The sequence below is a fragment of the Lolium perenne genome, chromosome 7, assembly GCF_019359855.2.
Source record: "Lolium perenne isolate Kyuss_39 chromosome 7, Kyuss_2.0, whole genome shotgun sequence".
Classification (NCBI taxonomy): domain Eukaryota; kingdom Viridiplantae; phylum Streptophyta; class Magnoliopsida; order Poales; family Poaceae; genus Lolium; species Lolium perenne.
In genome coordinates, this window is record NC_067250.2 from 327,555,007 (window position 1) to 327,577,055 (window position 22,049).

The following is a 22,049-nucleotide window of genomic DNA, read 5'->3' on the forward strand; positions in this document are numbered from 1 at the left end:
TTCCGCACAGTTGGCAAGGAGCCTTAGCTCCACAGGCGGTGCACTGCCAGGCCCGACCACGCCCGTCGCCAGTGTTGGTGTTGTTGGGGCGAGGCTGGGCGGGTTGCCGTGGCTACTGCTGCGGCATGCTACCTGACGGACGAGGTGGCTGCTGCGGGCATCCACCCCTAGATGCAGTATTGGCCGAGGAGTCAGAAAGACCCTCGGGGCGGAGCTTCAGGCGATGCTGCTCGGTGTTGAGGAGATGCGCGTACAGTTCGCGTTGTGGAACTGGAGTATCACGTCCATTGATATTCTCCACCAGCGCCTCATATTCTTCATCGTGCCCGTTGAGGATGAAGGATGTGAATTCGTCATCACGAAGTGGCTGTCCAATAGAGGACAAGGTGTCCCCCTCTCCTTGGCCCTGTTGAAGTAAGTCGTGATGGAGGAGTCCAGTTTCTTGATTTCACCAAGTTTAGTGCGGATAGCCATGGAACACGCCATGGACTGTGAGGAGAGTCAAGGATGCCCCAAGCATCGCGAGACGTAGTGGCGGAAATCACCATGCCTGCCACAAACGGAGTGAGCGACGACTGAATAGCTCCAAGGATGGCTTGATCGATGCCCTGGATTGTTAACCATCATCGGTGCGCCAGTGGTCGTTGTGACAGAGAGCACGCTCGGAGGGCACGACAGAGTGGCGTCAACAAACCCTTCAAGATGGTGACTGCGGAGAAGGGGCAGGAGCCGATCCCGCTAGAGGAGGTAATTGTCCGCTGTCAGCTTCACCGTTAGTAGATGTGCAAGGTGCACAGGCGCATGGTCACGACCGGGAACAAAATCATGCGCAGCTGGAACGGTGGAGGGAGGCAGCTCCGAGGACGATGAGTAGGAGGCATGGGGTGGCGAGTGGGTGACGTACACCATCGGAGGTGCCCCGTAGAACAACGAATGACCATAGGGTTCGGCGCCGTACGTGGAGGGAGACACGCCATAGGGCACCATCGCCTCAGGTGACACGCTCGGCGAGGGGAGCATGGGCCCGGTGACCGCGGCAACAGATGCGATCGGGGCGGGGGTCGCGGTGGCAGGGGTGACCGCGGCGGCGGAGGCAACAACAATAAAGGGCCACAGAGAGAGCCCAGATAGCGGCGGGCCAGATCTCGACATGGAGATCCCGGCGGCCGTAGTGGAGATCGGCCGAGGTGCAAGTGGCGGCGGCGCGGTCCCGGCAAGGAGGGCCGCTAGAAACGGTGACACGAGCAGGGAGGCCGTAGGGGAGGCCGACGCCAGCATCATGGAGATGGTCGAGGCGACGGAGACGACCGCACCGGTGGGCGTTGATTCGGAGGCAGCGGAAGTCATCGACCGAGATCAGGCTGGTACCATGTAAGACGTGTGTTTTGGGGAACACTCGGCACCCCTTAGGGTTGGCGTAGGTTTTATATTTATAGTGTACAGATGTACATGTATATACAGTCTAACAAGCATTGACCAAGTGTAGATTACATAGTAATGGCACCCACAATCATTGCAATTCCACGGTATTACAAGTTAGTGGGACGAAGGATCTTGCGAGCTCTTCTTCTTAGAATTGATGGTATATCTACCTAATAATAATCTATACCTAATAATAAAGAAGCTAAGGTTTCTGCCAAAATTTTCATCCAACTTTTTATTGGACAGTTCACACAAGTGGATTCTTTCACAGCGTGCCTTTATTTACGCTAAAAGCAGTCTCATCAGCAGTGAAAAAACAACTTCCTAGCCGAATCAAAAGTTTCTGAAGTCAAACCTAGCGGCCTTTCAATGATAAGTAGTCCAGTCTAAGAAGAAGTGTTGTGATAATCAAAATACTAGCCGAAAAAGCGGTTCCATTCGAATACTCTGCTGCGAGAAAGAGGTAGATCTTATTAATCGACAATTTGAAAGTCTTTGTCATAAAGGGACATAAAGAAATAAAACAACAACAGGTCTTTGCAATACATCAGTATTCTTGTACAACAAGAAGAAGAGGCAATACATAAGTATTATTCATAAAGGCAATACATGCGATATCTCTACACACCACACCTTCACTTGATACATGAGATATCTCTACACACCACACCTGAAAACAAAATACCGAACAATACAATACTTATGCTCACTACACTCTTGATGAGGAAGTACCAGACCCTCATAAGTGAGACAACAGAACAGAAGTAGAAGCTACCGGATTCACGCCCGCTAAGAAAACCTCTTCTTCTTTAGATCCTGAAAAAACGAAAATAAGTAAGAAGGAGCAGTAGTAGTAGGAAGACTTAAGTGACTTCGTTCATTTACGTTGAGATAGACGAGTAACTACCTTTTTCTATTTTCGTTTCTACGGTTGGGCAGCCGCGCCACGATGAGCTCTTGCTATTCTTCCAGCAGCGCCCTCTTACTATTTTCAAGAATGTGGATTGCATTCCTCAGATGAAGTATATGATTGTGTATATCACCTGGATTGACGGAAGCCAGAAACACAGGCGCGGAGATGACACCCAAGATTTGCTCTAGTTCGAGCCTATTGTTTTCTATATTGAGAATTTCCTGAGGAATGAAGGAAAGTCTTGCAACGATATCCATGGCTTCTTTCTTGTCCCGCAAAACAGAGAGTGCGCCAATGCTTCTATTTATAGGCGAGCCAGCAGAATAATTTCTTATTACATGTCCTTTTTTTAATAGAATGTAACATAGATAATTTGCCCAGAATTCATGTCCTCCATTAGTGCGAAAAATAATGAATCCCTTGAGTCCCCCCCCCCCCCCCCCGGTATCGATCGACACGCGGCTTAATCCCGATCACATCCTGAGGCAATAATAGAGCGAATAATTCATAGAGTACTCCACCACGAGCAGCGAAAGCGCGCTCAGCCAATCCTCACTCGACGGCTCCGTCCTTGCTTAGGAAAAAGACGAACTACTCGCAGATGGATCTTTTTACTACCTTTTTCATTACTGATCGTTTGCATATGTCACCGATAGTTAAGCTATTCGGCTAGCTCTCGAATCAATAGACCACCGATTTCTTTCTCAGTCAATGGGAGTGAAATTCCTCTCATTTCCGAATGGTCTATGGGGCAGAAGCTATAATCCTCACTTTTTTCGTGATGTAGTACATACAAGTAGATGTGTGCGTGCTTTGCTTTTTTTTTTTGTTATAGACTATATATGAGTGTGTGCACTTTTTTCCTGTATTTCGTGCTGCTGAAATTGTTGCGCCTATTTTGTTGCTATTGCTTGATGCTCTAAAATTTTAAACGAACTATGATGTTGTATCATTTTATTTTGGTTCAGAGAGATATTTTATAATTACAGAAAATAATTTTTTATTCACCCGAGTCAAGTCAAGTCGCCGAGGCTGAGACTCGTGACTTCGTGACTTGACTCAGCGACTAGGGCTTGTATAGTCGCCCAAAGTCGCCTAGCATGTACTAGCAGTTTTTTGAGATCTTTGTAACATCAAACTTGTAACAGCAGACTTGTAAAACATACTGAAATAAAGATTGGAGGCGCGCGGCGGCGGCCGTAATCAGTTGTTGCCGGAGGGGATCCCGTCGAGGGAGGTTGGAGGCGGCGAAATTAGGTCGAGCAAGCGAGCAGAGGAGGGGGGCCGTCGCCAGCGAAGGTCAAATCGCGGCCGATTTGAAGGTCGGGCGTCGCCGGCGAGGGGCGGCGTTGGCTCCTAGGTCACGGCCACCCACACCGTGAGTTATGCTCCCGCCCTTTCCCTCTCTTTCTCTATGAATTCCCGCGCGTTCGCTCTGCTCGATGGGTACTTGTAGCCCCTGAAAATTTCTGGCACTGGGACCTCACCGAGTCGAGCGACTCCTGGCTCAGTTCCGGCGACTAATCACGGCGAGTCGGGCGACTTGCTCCATGAGTCAAGTCGCGTTCGCGACCCGCGCAGGCAGCGACAATTAGGCGATTAGTTGGCAATTAATCACCGACTCAAAAATCATGTTACAGACAGATAGATAAATGATAGGAGGTAGGTTAAATGAAATAATTGTTTAAAACCTAATTTCCAATAGCAAATATCCTAGGGTTTACGAAAATATACAATAGAAAACAATGTAGTTTTTCCCGGTGCAACGCACGGTATTTTTCCTAGTCCGTTATAAATAGGAAACAAGGTGAACACCATCAACGGTGGCAAAGAGAAGAAGTGTCAACACGATGATTTGCTAGGGCATTTTAAATTTTGTTTCTGCCGGTGCCGGTACAACGGGACGTGAACTTTTACGTGAGCAGTAGCTGTTGGACTCGGCCTGCACCCTTACTAATGTTGAGCGGTTGGTGTTGAGTCCGGCCGGATGGTTTGCCATGTCAATAATCGACTACTAAGTTTGATCCAGCGTGAGACTAGTACCAGAGTTCGAGCCGGACTTGGTACATGTGGAGCTGGCTGTGCGTGCATATAAGCACAGCAGAGTTTTGGTGACGTTAGTTTTGGAAGAGAAATACACATGAAAACAAGGACGAACGCGAGAGTTGCTTTTCGCCAAGAATTTCCGTCCAGGAGTGTTGGTGAAACCTAGCACTCCATGATAAGGGGTGGCCCGATCTTCTCAGTAAGCGACGGTGGTGATGATGATCACGGGATGATAGCAGCGGAGGAACACGATGATGTAGTGGATGATAACTTGTATGACGCAACGAGATCTCTCGATTGGTCCCTGTCACCAATGCAACAGCTCTCAACCCTGCAAGATATTCGCAACTCCACACACTTGCGCACGTAGCCGCCGACCACGAAGCGGTAGGTTGCAATCGTCTAATTCCCAATGGAACAGCAGATCACACATGACTTTTTCAGAATCTACACAATATCAAGCAATATGGTGTAGATAATTCAATAGTTTTGCAGAGCAAACAACTAAGAACTAGGGTTTATCTTAAACGTGGTCTGAAGCAGCTAGGGGGGCGTCCTGGGCACTTATATAGGCGTCCGGGACAAGTTCTGGTCGAAAAGATACAAAGAAAACCGACCTAGAATAGATCTGGTCGAGACAGACTCGGACGCGTCCGGTCTGGGATCCGGTCGACCGGGCTGTGGACCGGGCGGGCCGGTCGGTGGTCCGGTCAACCGGGCGGCAACCGGGTTGGCCGGTCTGGGGTCCGGTCAACCGGGCGGCAACCGGATATTTGCGAGAATTTCCGGTTTTCATCCGGTACGATAAACGGCGTCCGGTTGGCGCCCGGTCGACCGGGCCAGAGACCGGGTTGGCCGGTCTGGCGGCCGGTCGGACCGGGTGCTGGACCGGCCTGGACGTCTTCTTCTCCTCTCGCGCATGCCTCCCGCTCCTCCCTCGCGCGTTCATGAGATATCTTCATGTCCAGCTCCATGTCCAGCTTCACGTCCAACTTGACGTCCGTCTTCATGTCCAGCTGCTCCTCTTCTCCTCGTGCGATGCTCGTCTCTTCTTGATACCTGATGATACATAAGTAATAGGACTTAGGCAGTATAAAGTTCTCATCAATCAAAGTACCGTTTAGAAACAAGTTCACCTGTTGTTTAAGTAGCTTCGCACGAGCCCTTGTAATTGGTCCAATCCAAACTTCATTGGACTTGAGCTTCACAGCAGGTTCATCTTCAACTTGCAACGACGGAGGTAGTAGTGAGGTAGGGATGTCCTCATCATCTCCCCCCCTTCAAAAGGCGTCGACCCCGACGCTCCAAGGTCTTCTCCGTCATATGGTGTCAAATCAGCAACATTGAAAGAATTACTGACACCAAACTCATCAACTGGAAGATCTATCAAGTATGCATTATCATTGATCTTGGCAAGCACTTTGTAAGGACCAGCACCACGAGGCTTCAACTTAGACTTCCGCAGCTTCGGGAACCTATCCTTGCGAAAATGTACCCAGACCATATCACCAGGCTTGAAAAACATCTCTTTGCGCTTCTTGTTCATCCTTGCAGCATTGCTCTTGCCTTTCTTCTCTATCAACTCTTTAGTCTTCACATGGATCTTACGCACAAAATCTGCCCTCTTGGATGCCTCCATATTAACTCTCTCATGTATGGGCAAAGGCAACAAGTCAAGTGGAGTAATGGGTTTGAAACCATACACCACCTCAAAAGGACACAACTCCGTGGTAGAATGTACCGCCCTGTTATAAGCAAACTCCACATGCGGCAAACAATCTTCCCACTCCTTCAGGTTCTTCTTGATTATGGATCTTAATAGTTGTGACAATGTTCTATTCACCACCTCAGTTTGACCATCAGTTTGGGGATGACAAGTAGTACTGAACAGCAGCTTTGTCCCTAGCTTTCCCCACAGCGTCTTCCAGAAATAGCTCATAAACTTCACGTCACGATCAGAAACAATAGTCTTCGGAACTCCATGTAGTCGAACAATCTCCCTGAAAAACAGGTTAGCAACATGCGACGCATCGTCGCTTTTGTGGCAGGCAATAAAGTGTGACATCTTAGAAAATCTGTCCACTACCACAAATATAGAATCATGGCCTCTCTTAGTACGCGGCAAACCCAACACAAAATCCATACTTATATCCTCCCAAGGTGTAGTAGGTGCCGGTAAAGTAGTATACAAACCGTGAGGCTTCAGCTTGGACTTGGTCTTGTTGCAAGTAATGCATCTCTTCACATACCTGTCCACATCCCGCCTCATCTTTGGCCAATAAAAGTGGTCAGCCAGCATGAGTAGCGTCTTCTCACGCCCAAAGTGACCCATCAAACCTCCAGCATGTGATTCCTGCAATAAGAGCAAACGCACAGACGATTCTGGAACACATAGTTTGTTAGCTCTAAACAAGAACCCATCATGTATGTGATATTTTTCCCATGCTTTACCAAGAGCACATAAGCGATATGGTTCAGCAAAATCATGATCAGCAGCATATAAATCACATAGCACTTCTAATCCAGGAATTTTAACATCAAGTTGAGTTAATAGCATATTCTTTCTAGATAGAGCATCAGCAACAATATTATCTTTTCCCTTCTTATGTTTAATAATGTATGGAAAAGATTCAATGAACTCAACCCACTTAGCAAGACGCTTATGCAAAGTAGATTGGGCTTTCAGATATTTCAAAGCTTCATGATCAGAATGTATGATAAATTCTTTTGGCCACAAATAATGTTGCCAAACCTCAAGAACTCTAATTAAAGCATACAATTATTTATCATATATAGGATAGTTCAACTTAGCACCAGACAGTTTCTCAGAAAAATATGCAATTGGGCGACCCTCTTGCATCAACACACCACCAATTCCAATACCACTAGCATCACATTCAATCTCAAATTGCTTATTGAAATCAGGAAGTGCAAGTAACGGTGCAGAAGTTAACAATCTCTTAAGTTCATCAAAAGCATGATCTTGGGCTGCGCCCCACTCAAATATAACACCCTTTTTAGTCAAGTCATTCAAAGGTGCAGCAATAGTAGAAAAATTGGGCACAAAACGGCGATAAAACCCAGCTAGACCATGAAAACTTCTTACTTGACTCACATTCATGGGAGTAGGCCAATTTTGAATAGATTCAATTTTAGACACATCTACTTCCTATAAAACTGATAATATCTGCAGCACTCTTGTTTTCCTGGTTCACAAGTTTATGATCACTAGCAGACATCATTAGTAGATTAGTGCACTAAATCAAGAATATATGGTGGTACTCTCACAACTCACTCAAAAACTGATAAGAAAAGGAGATCTTACCGTTCCAAAGTAAATTGGTGTTGCTTACCACTTGTAGTAACAACTAGTGCACGGATGTAGCGAAGCGAATATCAAGGGTATAAGAACAAATCACACGGCAAAGCAGGATATATGTGGGGATGTAGGTAGGCTACCTATTTGCACCAATAACAAGCTCTAGCGCTGACCGTAGACAACCAATGATACTCACACAAGGCGATATAATGGGGCGATGCAACTATATGTGGGAAAGGTTGCAATGCACACGAGAGACGCTAGCAAAGCTCAACGAGACAGGCACAAGATTGCTCAACTACGGGTGCAGTAAAGTAAACTTAGGCCTTCACTTGATTCAACTAGCACTTCACTTTTCTTTTTGGATTTTCTTTTTGTAGAACACACGCAGCTATATAGCTCTTTTTGCTTCTTTTCTATTTTTGCTTTTTTTGATTTTATGACTCAACTCCTTGATAACACGGCTAACAAAATATGCAAAGCACCAAACCCTAATGAGCAGCCTGACGAGCGGTAAAACTAGTCTCTTCTGGGGAAGTTCCTAGTCACGTATATCGATAGGCTGTGGCTATGGTTGGGAAAAGCACACTGTACACTATGTGGACTCGGAGTAACAAAAACTAAAACTAGATGAAAGTAGAGACTCAAACCCTAACAACTAGATGAGAGACAAAGATACGCAAAAACAACTACGAAAAGCAACTAAAACTCGAAATTAGTGCAATCTAAAGCTATGGCAAACCCTAACCCTAATATTTTTGGCTTTTTCTGGATAGGAAACACTCACAACTCAATGATGGGGTGTATTGTGGATGGCTTACCGAGGAAAACTGGAAATCTGATACCAAGATGATAAGGGGTGGCCCGATCTTCTCAGTAAGCGACGGTGGTGATGATGATCACGGGATGATAGCAGCGGAGGAACACGATGATGTAGTGGATGATAACTTGTATGACGCAACGAGATCTCTCGATTGGTCCCTGTCGCCAATGCAACAGCTCTCAACCCTGCAAGATATTCGCAACTCCACACACTTGCGCACGTAGCCGCCGACCACGAAGCGGTAGGTTGCAATCGTCTAATTCCCAATGGAACAGCAGATCACACAAGATTTTTCAGGATCTACACAATATCAAGCAATATGGTGTAGAGAATTCAATAGTTTTGCAGAGCAAACAACTAAGAACTAGGGTTTATCTTAAACGTGGTCTGAAGCAGCTAGGGGGGCGTCCTGGGCACTTATATAGGCGTCCGGGACAAGTTCTGGTCGAAAAGATACAAAGAAAACCGACCCAGAATAGATCTGGTCGAGACAGACTCGGACGCGTCCGGTCTGGGATCCGGTCGACCGGGCTGTGGACCGGGCGAGCCGGTCGGTGGTCCGGTCAACCGGGCGGCAACCGGGTTGGCCGGTCTGGGGTCCGGTCAACCGGGCGGCAACCGGATATTTGCGAGAATTTCCGGTTTTCATCCGGTACGATAAACGGCGTCCGGTTGGCGCCCGGTCGACCGGGCCAGGGACCGGGTTGGCCGGTCTGGCGGCCGGTCGGACCGGGTGCTGGACCGGCCTGGACGTCTTCTTCTCCTCTCGCGCATGCCTCCCGCTCCTCCCTCGCGCGTTCATGAGATATTGATGACCCACAAGTATAGGGGGTGTATCGTAGTATCTTCGATAAGTAAGAGTGTCGAACCCAACGAGGAGCAGAAGGTGTTGACAAGCAGTTTCGATGCAGGAATCACTGTAGATGCTCACAAACAAGTATTCAGGGGGTTTTAATGTAGCAGTTGAATAAAGTACGAGTAAGTAAAGTGCGAGAGTAACAATTGCAGCGAGTTGCCCAATCCTTTTTAGCACAAAGGACAAGCCGGTTTGTTTACTTATAATGACCAAACGTTCTTGAGGACACACGGGATTTTAGTCTAGTGCTTTCGCTACATACGGCTAATTAATCTTCATTGTTTTGATAAGTGTTGTGTGGGTGAACCTATGCTAATGTACCGACCTTCCTAGGACTAATACATACTTGTGATTATATCCCTTGCAAGCATCCGCAACTACAAGAAAGTAATTAAGAATAAATCTAACCACAGCCTTAAATTCTGAGATCCTACTATCCCTCCTGCATCGATATACCAACGGGAGCTTAGGTTTCTGTCACTCCGGCAACCCCGCAATTGGCAAATGAGTACAAGATGCATTCCCCTAGGCCCATAAAGGTGAAGTGTCATGTAGTCGACGTTCACATGACACCACTAGAAGAATAACACCACAACTTAAATATCATAACATTGAATATTACTCAACCATAGTTCACTACTAACATTTAGACTTCACCCATGTCCTCAAGGACTAAACGAACTACTCACGAGACATCATATGGAACATGATCAGAGGTGATATGATGATGAATAACAATCTGAACATAAACCTTGGTTCAATGGTTTCACTCAATAGCATCAACAACAAGTAGAAATCAATACCGGGAGAGTTTCCCCTATCAAACAATCAAGATCAAACCCAAATTGCTACGGCGGTGACGATGTGCTGCGGTGGAGATGGCGGTGATGATGATGAAGATGATGATGATGGTGATGGAGATGATGTCCAGCTCGATGACGGTGGCGATGGCGTCGATTTCCCCCTCTCGGTAGGGAATTTCCCCGGCGGATTTCAGCCGCCGGAGAGCTCTTTTCTCTCTGGTGTTCTCCGCCCCGCAGAGGCGGCTGTAACTCTTCGCGAGGTATCCTCTGTGGCTTAGGTCTTCGGGGCAAAGGATTTCGCGAAGAAAAGGAGGCGAAAGGGGCTGTGGGGCCCCCTCACCACCAGGTGGCGCGGCCAGGCCATGGGCCGCGCCGCCCTATGGTCTGGGCCCCCTGGGTCCAGCTGGCTCCCCCTTCTGGCTTCCTTCGTCATCTGGAAAAATAGGATTTTTGGTATAATTTCCTTCCACAGTTGATCTTCCGAAATATTGCATTCTGACGGTGCTTTTTCCAGCAGAATCCTGGCTCCGGTGCTTGATCCTCCAATAATGATGAAACATGCAAAATAGATGAAATAACATAAGTATTGTGTCCCAATATGAAATATATCAATGAATAACAGCAAATTATGATATAAAATAGTGATGCAAATTGGACGTATCAACTCCCCCCAAGCTTAGACTTCGCTTGTCCCCAAGCGAAACTGAACTCAGTAAACAGGACCACATGTTTATGGAGTGAAAAGTCGATAAATAAAATACGGACAAGAAGCATCATATTCATTCACACAAATCATTCTAGTAAACAACTTCCTCATATAACTCAACTTGAAACAAGTATAAGGTAATCACAAATAAAGGTGCATAAGAAATCATAGTTGGTGATGGCAAACTTCGTTCTTGGTCAGAGAACAATTAACAGGTTATACTTATCTATCGAGCAATGCTCTCATATTAAAGCTTATGGTAAACTTGCATACTCAATCATAATGATCATTGATAACTTGCAAAGCTATATTCATTCAGATAAAACTTGTACTAAACAAGGAAGAATAAAAGACATGATAAAGTAAATCACAATATAGATAGTTTGATCACAACAACTCAAATGCTTGCATAAGATGGAGGGAAATAGGTTTACTGACTCAACATAAAGTAAAAGATAGGCCCTTCGGGGAGGGAAGCAGGGATTAAATCATGTGCTAGAGCTTTTTCAGTTTTGAAATCATATAAAGAGAATGAAAGTAACATTTTGAGAGGTGTTTGTTGTTGTCAACGACTGGTAGCGGGTACTCTAACCTCCTTGCCAAACAGACCTCCAAAGAGCGGCTCCCATGAAGGATGTCATCTCTACCAGCAAGGTAGATCATCCCTCTTCTCTTTTGTTTACACATGTATTTTAGTTTACTTAAGGATGACACTCCCCCAACCTTTGCTTACACAAGCCATGGCTAACCGAATCCTCGGGTGCCTTCCAACAATCTCATACCATGGAGGAGTGTCTATTGCAAAATTAAGTTTCTTACTGATGAATCAGAGCAAAACATGTGAAGAGAATTATTAATGAAAGTTGATTAATTGGGGCTGGGAACCCCGTTGCCAGCTCTTTTTGCAAAATTATAGGATAAGTGGATGAAGCCACTAGTCCATTGATGGAAGCTGCCTAACAAGACTGAAAGATAAAACACCACATACTTCCTCATGAGCTATAAAACATTGACACAAATAAGAAGTAATAAATTTTGAATTGTTTAAAGGTAGCACATGAAGTATTTACTTGGAATGGCAGAAAATACCATGTAGTAGGTAGTTATGGTGGACACAAATGGCATAGGTTTGGGTTCAGGTTTGGATGCACGAGAAGCATTCCCTCTCAGTACAGGTCTTTGGCTAGCAAGGTTAATTAGCAAGCATAAGAGTTGATGGAAACAAACAAATATACATGTGATAGACATAATCATGCATCTTCCTTGTAAGCACAAATAATTTTAACTTCAGAATAATAAGCTATGAGCTAACAAGAAAGAAAGACAATGAAACAACTACATGTATTTCTCTTTTCTACTTAAACCTCAAAGTTTTGTTGCTATTGACCAATGCTAAGTTTGCCAAAACCAAATAGATTTATTCGATGCTCCCAAAGTGATACCAATACTAAAATCAAGATCAATCATATAATAGAATTGCAACCTAAAATAAGATGTGCAATATGTAAATGATAAGACTTCTCATTAATATTTCATAACGATAACTCACACCAAGGGATACATAGACAACCAACTAAAGGAGAGATACTTCCATACTGCAACCCATCTTATATGATAACTTCCCTACTCATGATATGATACTACTTGATAGTAAAAAGTAAAAGGCAGTGATGATGTGATACCGCGGCACTCCCCCAAGCTTGGAACAAACCAAGGGGATGCCAATACCGATGATGAATTACTCCTATGGCGATGGTGGTGATGAATTCCTCCCGCGCTTCTTACAGATCTCCTTCAGCTTCAGTTTCTCAGTTTGGCAATTATGCACTAAGACTCGAAGAGATTCATTGTTATCTGAAGTTGGCGGTGGCGACCTTGTGACAGGAATCGAGTAATATTCCAGCACTCTACGGAGCCGGTAATTCTCCTCCTGGAGTATCTCCACTTCTCTTCTTAGAGCCCGGTATTGATCACAAAACTCATCGGTAGTCCGTAGAGCTTCTTCCAACACGGGGAAAGATTCGAGGCTAAGAGCAGGTGGTAAGGGTCCCTGCAAGTTATGAGAAAAAGAACGTCGAGTGTCAACAGATCCCACCAAGATTTGCTTACTCCCAACGGCTTGTTGCTCTTGTTTCGATGACACCCTTTTCACTTCTTCCTCCGAGAGCCCCTTGCCCTTGTTGTTGGAGGCCATGGTGCTTCTAGATTGAAAACAGATCCTGGCAGAAACAGCTCAAAACAAAACACGTCGAGAAAACGATATACGGACCTCCAGGGGTCCGGGGGATTATATAGAATAAATTTTTACGACAAACGGAAAGTACCAGGTCGAACCAGAGTCGGAAAGGGGCGACGAGGCGGCGTCACCATAGGGCGGCGCGGGCCCAGGCCAGGCCGCGCCGGCCTATGGTGGCACGCCCTCGTGCGTCTCCTCCACTCCGTTTTGATCTCGTAATTTTTCATATTTTCCAAAAACAGCAAAAATATTGTTCGGAAGGTAAATTACGAAACTTTTATTACCAGTACTGTTACCTATTCAAAGTAGAGTTCTGGCGGACTGTCAATTTGTCCTTTGATGAAAGCCTCCGGTGTTTCCACTTGAATAATATCAACATCAACATTATAAGAATCACCTGAGATATAATGCTTGAGCCTTTGTCCATTCACCACTTGCGTGGCATTGCCTTGGAGAGAACTAATTTTAATTGCTCCTGAACGATTACTCTCCTCAACAACATATGGTCCTTCCCATTTCGAGAGTAATTTCCCTGCAAAGAATCTGAGACGAGACCGATACAATAGGACTTTATCCCCAATATTAAATTCTCTTTTGATAATCCTTCTATCGTGCCATTTTTTAACTTTCTCTTTAAAGAGTTTAGCATTTTCATAAGCTTCACTTCTCCATTCATCTAGAGAACTCAATTGCAGCAACCTCTTATTACCAGCTAGTTTAGGATCTTTATTTAATTCTCTAACAGCCCAATAAGCTTTGTGCTCTAATTCTAAAGGTAAATGACAAGCTTTTCCATAAACCATTTTATAAGGTGACATTCCCATGGGGTTTTTATAAGCAGTTCTATAAGCCCATAATGCTTCCTTCAATTTGCTAGCCCAATTCTTTCTAGTTTTATTAACAGTCTTTTGCAAGATAGATTTAATTTCTCTATTTGATAGTTCTACTTGCCCACTATTTTGAGGATGATAAGCAGAAGCAATTCTATGATTAATGCCATATTTAGCAAGAGTTTTTCTAAAACCACCATGAATAAAATGAGAACCTCCATCAGTCATAATATATCTAGGAACTCCAAATCGAGGAAAAATAATATCTAAAAGCATTCTTAAAGAGGTCTCACCATCAGCACTTTTTGTAGGTATGGCTTCCACCCATTTAGTAACATAATCAACAGCAACAAGTATATGAGTGTTACCTTCTGAAGTAGGGAAAGGTCCCATGAAGTCAAATCCCCAACAATCGAACGGTTCAATAACAAGAGTATAATTCATAGGCATTTCATTGCGTCTGGAGATATTACCAACCCTTTGGCATTCATCACAAGATAAAATAAACTTTCTTGCATCTTTGAAGAGAGTTGGCCAATAAAAACCTGATTGTAGAACCTTTTGCGCGGTTCTTTCTCCGGCGTGATGTCCTCCATAAGCACTCCCATGACATTTACTCAATATTTCCTGTTGTTCATATTCGGGAACACATCTTCGCAGAATACCATCCACTCCTTCTTTATATAAGTGTGGGTCATCCCAGAAATAATGCCTCAAATCATAAAAGAATTTCCTCCTTTGCTGAGCTGAAAAGCTCGGAGGCAAGTACTTGGAAACAATAAAGTTAGCATAATCAGAATACCAAGGACTGTCTCGCGAGCTCACCTTTATTACAGCCAATTGTTCATTTGGAAAACTATCATTGACAGGAACTGGATCATAAGCAATATTTTCCAATCTAGACAAATTATCAGCAACAGGATTATCAGCACCTTTCCTATCTACAATATGTAAATCAAATTCTTGCAACAGAAGCACCCATCTAATAAGCCTTGGCTTAGCATCTTTCTTTTGCATAAGGTATCTGATTGCAGCATGATCAGTATGAATAGTAACTTTTGAATCAACAATATAAGATCTAAACTTATCACAAGCAAAGACTACAGCTAACAATTCTTTTTCAGTAGTAGCATAATTTCTTTGAGCAGCATCAAGAGTTTTACTAGCATAATGAATAACATTCAATTTTTTATCTACTGTTTGTCCAAGAACAGTAGCCTACAACAAAATCACTAGCATCACACATAATTTCAAATGGTAAGTTCCAATCAGGAGGTTCAACTATAGGAGCAGTTGTTAAGGCTTTCTTTAGAGTTTCAAAAGCTTCCTTACAATCATCACCAAAAACAAAAGGTACATCTTTTTGAAGAAGATTAGTAAGAGGCTTTGAAATCTTAGAGAAGTCTTTAATAAACCTCCTATAAAATCCAGCATGACCAAGAACACTACGAATACCTTTAACATCCCTAGGATAGGGCATCTTCTCTATTGCTTCAACTTTAGCTCTATCAACTTCAATACCTCTCTCGGAAATTTTATGTCCCAATACAATTCCTTCATTAACCATAAAGTGGCATTTCTCCCAATTAAGAACAAGGTTAGTTTCTTCACATCTCTGCAAAACTTTATCAAGGTTCCGCAAACAATTATCAAAAGAATTCCCATAGACAGAAAAATCATCCATGAATACCTCTACAATACTCTCGCAAAAACCATGAAAAATAGCAGACATGCATCTTTGAAAAGTAGCAGGAGCATTACATAAACCAAAAGGCATACGTCTATAAGCATAGGTTCCATAGGGACAAGTGAAAGTGGTTTTCTCTTGATCCTTAGCTTTAATGACAATTTGTGAAAATCCAGAATAACCATCAAGAAAGCAAAAATGAGTATTTTTGGATAACCTTTCTAACATTTGATCAATAAAAGGCAACGGATAATGATCTTTCTTAGTAACTTTATTAACTTTACGAAAATCAATACACATTCTATAACCTACAACTACTCTTTGAGGTATGAGCTCATCATTATCATTAGGCACAACCGTCATTCCTCCTTTTTTAGGAACACAATGCACAGGACTAACCCATCTACTATCAGCAATAGGATATATAATACCAGCTTCAAGAAGTCGTAATACCTCATTTCTTACCACATCCTTCATCTTAGGAATTAGACGACGCTGAGGTTCAACAACAGGCTTCGCATCATCTTCCATATTAATGGCGTGTTGGCAAATAGAGGGAGAAATCCCCTTCAAGTCATCAAGAGTATAGCCAATAGCACCTCGGTGTTTCTTCAATATTTCCAATAGCCTTTCTTCTTCAAACTCTGTAAGCGTAGAACTAATAATAACAGTATATATTTTCTTATCATCAATATGAGCATATTTAAGATTATCAGGCAAAGGTTTTAAATCAAAGACAGGATCTTCCTTTGGTGGCGGTGTTGTACCCAAATCTTCCACCGGTAAATCATGCATAAGAATAGGTTGGCGAAGAAAAATTTCATCAAGCTCATCTCTTTCTTTCCTAAAAACTTCACTCTCGCTATTCTCCAAATGTTGCTGCAAAGGATTATTAGGAACAACAACAATAGATGCACACTGTTCCATTTTAAAATCATCATTAGGCGGATCAATTTTATAAGGAGTTTTGGTAAATTTAGAGAAGTTAAACTCATAAGATTCACCAGCAAATTTAGTCAAAATTTTCTCTTTCTTGCAATCTATAATAGCTCCACAAGTATTTAGAAAAGGTCTACCAGAAATGATAGGACAATAATCACTAGCAGCAGAACCAAGTACCAAAAAGTCAGCAGGATATTTAATCTTACCACATAGAACTTCCACATCTCGAACAATACCAATTGGAGAGATAGTTTCTCTATTAGCCAGCTGAATAACCACATCAATATCTTCAAGTTCACGAGAACCAATTTCGTGCATAATCTCCGTGTTAAGCTCATAAGGAATAGCACTAATACTTGCACCAATATCGCATAAACCATAATAGCAATGATCACCAATTCTAACAGAGAGCATAAGAACACTAGCTTTCCTAGACTTATTAGGATGTGAAACAATATTAGAAGCATCTTCACAAAAAATAATATGACCATCCTCTACATTTTCAGTCACAAGATCTTTAACTATTGCAACAGCAGGTTCAACTTTTATTTGTTCTTCAGGTTCTATAGGTTTCTTTTCACTTTTATGAACCGCACTATTTATAACAGAGTACTCCTTCATTTTAGCAGGGAAAGGAGTTTTTTCAATATAAGCTTCAGGAATAACATGATCCATAGTTTCAACTACAACACATTTATTTATAGATGAATCCATTTTATCTTTATACGGTTCATGAAACTTATCAAAATTCTTCTTAGACAATTCATAATGAGAGGCAAAAACTTTATAAAGATTTGCAGCAACTTGAGAATCAAGACCATAAGCAGCACTCATATTATGAAATTTATCAGTTTCCATAAAAGCTTCAATGCATTTGTAATCATAATTTATACATGATTCTCTTTCTTTGTCGATTTCCCATCCTTCAGTATTTTCCTGGATCCGATTAAGAAGGTCCCTTTTAAACTCTTCCTTATTGCGCGTGAATGATCCAGAACAAGAAGTATCCAGCAAGGTCTTGTCTTCAAAGGAAAGTCTTGCATAGAAATTATCAATAATAACATTACCAGGAAGCTCATGAATGGGGCATTTGAGCATTAAAGACTTCAATCTCCCCCACGCTTGGGCAGTACTCTCTCCATCATGAGGCCAAAAATTATATATGCGGTTCCGATCCTTATGAATTTCACTTGGAGGATAGAACTTAGAATAAACCGGGGCACAATATCATTCCATTCAAGAGAATCCCCATCATCCAATAATTTATACCAATGCGCCGCTTTACCAGACAGCGATATAGAGAATAGTTTCTTCCTCACTTCATCCATAGCAATACCTGCACACTTGAATAAACCGCATAATTCATGTAAGAACAGTAAATGATCTCCAGGGTGGACAGTTCCATCCCCTGTATAACGGTTATCCACTACACGTTCAATAATTTTCATAGGTATTTTGTATGGTATCTCTTCCTCACCTGGCGCCTTATCCACTACCTTTGCAGTAGTAGTACATTTCCCAAACAAACATTCGAGAGAAGATCTCTCCATAATGAATTATAGCAGCAGGCAGAAATAAAATCAGCACTAACAGTAAAAGTTTCCCTTACCAATTCCACTTAACAATAGCGCTTCACTCCCCGGCAACGGCGCCAGAAAATAGTCTTGATGACCCACAAGTATAGGGGGTGTATCGTAGTATCTTTGATAAGTAAGAGTGTCGAACCCAAGGAGGAGCAGAAGGTGTTGACAAGCAGTTTCGATGCAGGAATCACTGTAGATGCTCACAAACAAGTATTCAGGGGGTTTTAATGTAGCAGTTGAATAAAGTACGAGTAAGTAAAGTGCGAGAGTAACAATTGCAGCGAGTGGCCTAATCCTTTTTAGCACAAAGGACAAGCCGGTTTGTTTACTTATAATGACCAAACGTTCTTGAGGGCACACGGGATTTTAGTCTAGTGCTTTCGCTACATACGGCTAATTAATCTTCATTGTTTTGATAAGTGTTGTGTGGGTGAACCTATGCTAATGTACCGCCCTTCCTAGGACTAATACATACTTGTGATTATACCCCTTGCAAGCATCCGCAACTACAAGAAAGTAATTAAGAATAAATCTAACCACAGCCTTAAACTCTGAGATCCTGCTATCCCTCCTGCATCGATATACCAACGGGAGCTTAGGTTTCTGTCACTCCGGCAACCCCGCAATTGGCAAACGAGTACAAGATGCATTCCCCTAGGCCCATAAAGGTGAAGTGTCATGTAGTCGACGTTCACATGACACCACTAGAAGAATAACACCACAACTTAAATATCATAACATTGAATATTACTCAACCATAGTTCACTACTAACATTTAGACTTCACCCATGTCCTCAAGGACTAAACGAACTACTCACGAGACATCATATGGAACATGATCAGAGGTGATATGATGATGAATAACAATCTGAACATAAACCTTGGTTCAATGGTTTCACTCAATAGCATCAACAACAAGTAGAAATCAATACCGGGAGAGTTTCCCCTATCAAACAATCAAGATCAAACCCAAATTGCTACGGCGGTGACGATGTGCTGCGGTGGAGATGGCGGTGATGATGATGAAGATGATGATGATGGTGATGGAGATGATGTCTAGCTCGATGACGGTGGCGATGGCGTCGATTTCCCCCTCTCGGGAGGGAATTTCCCCGGCGGATTTCAGCCGCCGGAGAGATCTTTTCTCTCTGGTGTTCTCCACCCCGCAGAGGCGGCTGTAACTCTTCGCGAGGTATCCTCTGTGGCTTGGGTCTTCGGGGCGAAGGATTTCGCGAAGAAAAGGAGGCGAAAGGGGCTGTGGGGCCCCCTCACCACCAGGTGGCGCGGCCAGGCCATGGGCCGCGCCGCCCTATGGTCTGGGCCCCCCTGGGTCCAGCTGGCTCCCCCTTCTGGCTTCCTTCGTCATCTGGAAAAATAGGATTTTTGGTATAATTTCCTTCCACAGTTGATCTTCCGAAATCTTGCATTCTGACGGTGCTTTTTCCAGCAGAATCCTGGCTCCGGTGCTTGATCCTCCAATAATGATGAAACATGCAAAATAGATGAAATAACATAAGTATTGTGTCCCAATATGAAATATATCAATGAATAACAGCAAATTATGATATAAAACAGTGATGCAAATTGGACGTATCAGATATCTTCATGTCCAGCTCCATGTCCAGCTTCACGTCCAACTTGACGTCCGTCTTCATGTCCAGCTGCTCCTCTTCTCCTCGTGCGATGCTCATCTCTTCTTGATACCTGATGATACATAAGTAATAGGACTTAGGCAGTATAAAGTTCTCATCAATCAAAGTACCGTTTAGAAACAAGTTCACCTGTTGTTTAAGTAGCTTCGCACGAGCCCTTGTAATTGGTCCAATCCGAACTTCATTGGACTTGAGCTTCACAGCAGGTTCATCTTCAACTTGCAATGACAGAGGTAGTAGTGAGGTAGGGATGTCCTTGACAAGGTATTAACTTGTCAATGCCTACAAGTAGTAGACTAGGGTTTCGTTGGATGTAGAGTGCAAGTAGATCTCGAAGGTTTCAGCCGAAAAGTACTCGACGAAATAGAAATTAGGGTTTGCTCAACAATGATTCGATGATCTTCTCGTCCCTCGACTCCCCTTTTTATATATGAGGTGGAGCCGAGGGATTCATATTGTACAAGTTACAGAGTCCGGGGAGGTTTCTAACTCATCCCGCAAGATTACACACAACACTTCCTATTACAACTCTAGCTTTCCTTAATAATATCTTTGGGCTTCCGAGTCTTCTTATTCTTCGGGTAGTGGGCCTTCAGTAAACCCCGGGTACTATTTTCGGAAGAACCCGCAGATTTTCGAGAATCTACGGGTTCATTTACAAACGAGGGGGCATCTTGGTTGTCGTCGGCGATGATAGCCCTTTCCTCGACTTCTCCACCTTCAGGAAGGGGAGGGAGCGAGACGAGATTTGGATGGTTCTATAAAAAAGTAGAGGAGGATGTTAAAAAGTAGGAAAGGAAAAAATAAAGATAGCAAAGCAATAGCAAACCAAGCTAAAAAGCTTACCTTGGGAAGTGGATTGGTGGAGCTGAATGGTTTCACGCGACAAGAAGAAGGGACATGATCTTTTTTGCTGAGAGACGAGATTTTTCGGACAAGTTTTTCTAAATCCTTGACTTCTAAATCCGTCGACAACCGATCAACGTCCGTGTCGCCAGAATACTTCCAGAGAGGGTGTTTGCGAGCCTGAAGAGGCTGCACTCTGGTCCTTAGAAAATAGGCTGTGATTTGGATGCCTGATAATTCTTTGCCGCGAGTATTTTGCAACTCGTGGATACGAGCCATCAGGGCTTCAGTCGCTGTTCTTTCTCCTTCGGTAGCCTCCGCGTCCCAGGAGCGGCGGCGAAGAATTCTCTCGGCACCGTCAAAAGGGGGGATGTTGTCTTCAGCACATCCATGGTTTCCTCCTGAATATACAACCACTTCTTGCGCCACCATTGAACTGAGTCAGGGAGCTTGACGTCGAAGTAGTCGACAGTGGGGCGAACAGAAATTACAACGCCACCTATATTATAGGCGACGTTTGGAGAGCCATTGCGGCGACAGAAGAAAATGCGCTTCCATAGCGCCCAGTTAGGCTGGACGCCAATGAAGGGTTCGCAGAGGGTGATGAAGATAGAAATATGGAGGATAGAATTGGGGGTCAAGTGGTGAAGTTGCAGACCATAAACAAAAAGCAGTCCGCGGAGAAAAGGATGAATGGGGGCGGAAAGACCGCGGATGAGGTGGTCGATGAAACTTACCCGGTACCCCATTGGAGGGGTTGGGTAGCTCTCCTCACTAGGAAAGCGCAGTGCGTTGGGCTTCTTATTGAGCCCCAGCTTCTTCAGCAGATTGATGTCCTGAGCGGAAAGCTTGGATCTTTCCCACTCCGCGGTTCCCAGATCCGCGGCAGCCATTGAAGATTCCGGCGTGCTGTGTCTGGTCAAGCGGCGCGGAGGCATCAACAATGGCGCAGGAGTGCAGAGCTTAGAGAATTATGGAGCGCAAGAGGATTTGCAGAGGGGAGCACAGCAACGGCGCGAGCGGAAGTGCTCGAGGAAGAAGAAGGAGATCTTATATAGAGGTGTGGCGAAACGGTGGACCATTGGATAGAAAAAGTGTGCAGCAGATGATAGCCACATAGGAGCAAGGGTAAAACAGTATTTTACAGTGGAGGAGTTACGGTACATGCGCCAGGAAAAGCGGAGGACGTGTGTCCCCCACTTGCACGACGTGTCAACGTGGTGGAAACAATGGACCCACAAGGCAGAAAAATTGCGACTATTAACAGCAATGAAGTAACTTCGACCAAGGGAGAAAATTTCGACAAGAAAAATAAAAGGAGATTGGCGACAGGAGAAGTTATTGAATACTTCGGAAGCCTTTGATCAAAAACAAGTTTTTGCCCA

General features: G+C 43.8%; 1 protein-coding gene across 1 annotated transcript in view; it reads left to right on the forward strand.

Annotated features, from left to right (window-relative positions):
* The window catches only part of LOC127312947 (NADH dehydrogenase [ubiquinone] 1 beta subcomplex subunit 2), a 39,640-nt gene that overhangs the window by 12,468 nt on the left and 5,123 nt on the right, over positions 1-22,049 (forward strand). The gene's annotated exons all lie outside the window — the stretch shown is intronic.